Raw genomic sequence first — 4081 nt, 5'->3', positions numbered from 1 at the left:
TATATTCAAGAGAGAGCAGAAAGATGTGACACTTGGGCAAATTACTTAGCCTGTCTAAGCCTTAGTTTCTCAACTTTAACATGGGGATGATAATAATAGTACCTGTATCATATATTGCTTCTAAATGATAATTGCTTAAGTAATGCAAATAAAACACTTAGAAAAGTGGCAAAGAGTAAGTATACAATAAAAATATTAAAAGAAAGCCTTACAATATGTTGTATTGTCTCTAGGTTATAATTAAACAACCTAACAAATATAAATTCTAGGTGTTTAGACCTTTAATATCTTGGGATAGAATCTATATCATGTTTCCTTTAAGCACTGGAAATACAGCAACATCTCCTTCTCGAGCTTCCCCCACTTTCTGTACTTTTCATCCTGATCTTTGTGATTTCTGTGCATGTTCCAGCTACGTTGACCATGAGTTTAGACCCTGTCAGGGTGAATCTTATTCACTCTTTCTTCCTGAAATTTCCTAATGTAATGCTATCATTGAATGTGGTTTCTGGGGGTGGGGGGGAGTGAAAGGAAACAAAATTCATAGTTATCCTCCAGATGAAGAAGACAGTGCCCGAGTCTTCTTGCAAGGATATTGTTCTTGCAAAAAATAACTCTTTAAATTAGACTCTTACTTTGCTTCAGAAATAGCCTACACCCTCTTCCGCCGTTGTCACCGCCATCCTTGGCGCCACTCGCTTCGCTCAGATCTACCTGGGAGAATCCACCGCCATCCGCCACCATGGTGAACTTCACGGTAGACCAGATCCGGGCCATCATGGACAAGAGGACCAACATCCAAAACACGTCTGTCATCGCCCACGTGGACCACGGCAAGTCCACGTTGACGGACTCGCTGGTGTGCAAGGCCGGTATCATTGCCTCCGCCCGCGCTGGGGAGACCCGCTTCGCTGACACCAAGAAGGACGCGCAGGAGCGTCATCACCATCAAGTCCACGGCTATCTCACTCTTCTAGGAGCTCTCCAAAAAAGGACTTGAACTTTATCAAGCAGAGTAAGGATGGCTCTGGCTTTCTAATCAACCTCATGGACTCCCCAGGGCACGTGGACTTCTCCTCGGAGGTGGCTGCCGCCCCCGTGTCACCGACCGTGCCTTGGTGGTAGTGGACCGTGTGTCTGGTGTGTGGCCACTGCGGGGCGCATCAAGCCAGTGCTGATGAGGAACAAGATGGACCGGGCTCTGCCGGAGCTGCAGTTGGAGCCTGAGGAGCTGTACCAGACCTTCCAGCGCCCTGTGGAGAACGTCAACGTCATCATTTCTACCTACGGGGAGGGCGAGAGCAGTCCCATGGGCAACATCAGGATCGACCCCGTACTTGGGACCGTTGGTTTTGGGTCCGGACTCCACGGTGGGCCTTTACCTTGAAGCAGTTTGCAGAGATGTATGTGGCCAAATTTGCTACCAAGGGCGAGGGCCAGCTGGGGCCTGCTGAGTGGACCAAGAAAGTGGAGGACATGATGAAGAATCTGTGGGGTGACTGGTATTTTGATCCAGCCAACGGCAAATTCAGCAAGTCAGCCACCAGCCCTGACGGCAAGAAGCTACGGCGGACGTTTTGCCAGCTCATCTTGGACCCTATTTTCAAGGCGTTTGACGCCATCATGAATTTCAAGAAAGAGGAGACAGCAAAGCTGATTGAAAAGCTGGACATCAAGCTGGACAGTGGAGGCAAAGATAAGGAAGGCAAACCACTGCTGAAGGCTGTGATGCGCCGCTGGCTACCTGCTGGGGATGCTTTGCTGCAGATGATCACCATCCATCTGCCTTCCCCTGTGACAGCCCAGAAATACCGCTGTGAGCTCTTGTATGAGGGCCCCCCAGACAACGAGGCAGCCATGGGCATTAAAAGCTGTGACCCCAAAGGCCCTCTCATGATGTACATTCCTAAAATGGTGCCAACCTCTGACAAAGGTCAGTTCTACGCTTTTGGTCGTGTATTCTCGGAGCTGGTGTCCACTGGCCTGAAAGTCAGGATCATGGTGCCCAACTACACCCCTGGGAAGAAGGAGGACCTGTACCTGAAGCCCATCCAGAGAACAATCCTGATGATGGGCCGTTATGTTGAGCCTATTGAAGATGTGCCTTGTGGGAACATTGTGGATCTGGTGGGAGTGGACCAGTTCCTGGTAAAGACTGGCACCATCACCATCTTTGAGCATGCCCACAACATGAAGGTGATGAAGTTCAGCGTGAGCCCCATTGTCCGGGTTGCTGTGGAGGCCAAGGATCCAGCTGACCTTCCCAAGCTAGTGGAGGGTCTGAAACGGCTGGCCAAGTCAGACCCCATGGTGCAGTGCATCATTGAGGAGTCAGGGGAGCACATCATCGAGGGGGCTGGGGAGCTGCACCTGGAGATCTGTCTGAAGGACCTGGAGAAGGACCATGCGTGCATTCCCATCAAGAAATCTGACCCTGTAGTCCCCTACCATGAGACCGTCAGTGAGGAGTAGAATGTGCTCTGCTTGTCCAAGTCCCCCAACAAGCACAACTGGGTGTACATGAGGCACGGCCCTTCCCTGACGGCCTGGCTGAGGACATTGACAAGGGTGAGGTGTCAGCCCACCAGGAGCTCAAGCAGCAGGCCCGCTATCTGGCTGAGAAGTATGAGTGGGATGTGGCTGAGGCCCGCAAGATCTGGTGCTTCGGGCCTGACGGCACTGGCCCCAACATCCTCACTGATATCACTAAGGGTGTGCAGTACCTCAATGAGATCAAGAATAGTGTGGTAGCTGGCTTCCAGTGGGCCACCAAAGAGGGTGCTCTGTGTGAGGAAAACATAAGTGGTGTGCGCTTCCATGAGCACGATGTGACCCTGCACGTGGACGCCATCCACCGTGGGGGTGGCCAGATTATCCCCATTGCCCGGCACTGCCTCTACACCAGTGTACTGACTGCCCAGCCCTGGCTTATGGACCCTATCTACCTTGTGGAGATTCAGTGTCCAGAACAAGTGGTTGGTGGCATCTATGATGTCCTGAATAGGAAGCTGGGTCACGTCTTTGAGGAGTCCCAGGTGGCAGGCACTCCCATGTTTGTTGTGAAGGCCTACCTGCCTGTGAATGAGTCCTTTGGCTTCACTGCTGACCTGAGGTCCAACACCAGTGGCCAAGCCTTCCCCTAATGTGTATTTGACCACTGGCAGATCCTGCCCCGGATCCCTTCGACAACACCAGCCGCCCCAGCCAGGTGGTGGCTGAAACACCCAAGCATAAAGGCTTGAAGGAAGGCATCCCTGCCCTGGACAACTTCCTGGACAAATTGTAGGTAGCCCTCCCCTGCAGCCCACCACCCCAGCTGGGACTCAGCACAGCCCCTACACCCGGCTGACGACTGACCACAGCAACAAGCCCTCGCATTCTCCATGACACCTCAAGACTGTCCAGTGATGCTCTACCTGATAGGTTCTGGGGCCCACTCAGTGCCATCACTCAACATGAACACTTGATGCCGTTTTTTCAATATTTATTTCAAGATTTCAAAGGCAACAAACGCCCTAGCAGCTGGGATTTATTTGGCTGGTGGGGGCGGGGTAGGCAGGATGGCACACTCAACATTTTTTTTTCCCATTTCAGAAACTCAAATGTCAAAAAAAGAACAAAAGTGCATTGAGAGATTTATTTGGGTAAATGGCCCGTAGTGGATTTCCCCCCAGAAAGAGGGAAGGAACAAGCGGGTAGACCTTTCTTTTTGAACAGAAGCTAGAAGGCAGGAAACTTTGTGTGGTGTCACCGTGAGCACCTCCAGCTGTATTAGTGCCATTGGAATAATAAATTTGATATGGTGGTGAAAAATAAATAAATAGCCTACACCCATCAGTGAAACTGTCAGAGCTCTACATTTGAACCTGTAAATCACTGAGAAAGGAAGGTATTCTTTTCATGCACAATGGAAAAGAGCCAATGATCAGCTAGAACTAGAAGGTACCAATATAGGAGAAATGATTTTGAATATCTCCTTCTCATTTTAACATTTAGTAACAATTGGTAGCTTAGGATTAGCCAGGTCACTGGTGAAGAACAGTGTCTGGGGATTCTTATTTCAATCACCCAACTACCCAAC

General features: G+C 50.3%; 1 pseudogene; it reads left to right on the top strand.

Moving 5' to 3' along the window:
• Window positions 1–666: 666 nt before the first annotated feature.
• Window positions 667–3821, top strand: LOC140624015 (elongation factor 2 pseudogene; annotated as a pseudogene).
• Window positions 3822–4081: the final 260 nt, after the last annotated feature.

Source organism: Canis lupus, chromosome 33, assembly GCF_048164855.1.
Source record: "Canis lupus baileyi chromosome 33, mCanLup2.hap1, whole genome shotgun sequence".
NCBI lineage: Eukaryota > Metazoa > Chordata > Mammalia > Carnivora > Canidae > Canis > Canis lupus.
This window is presented reverse-complemented; position numbering and strand designations above follow the sequence as displayed.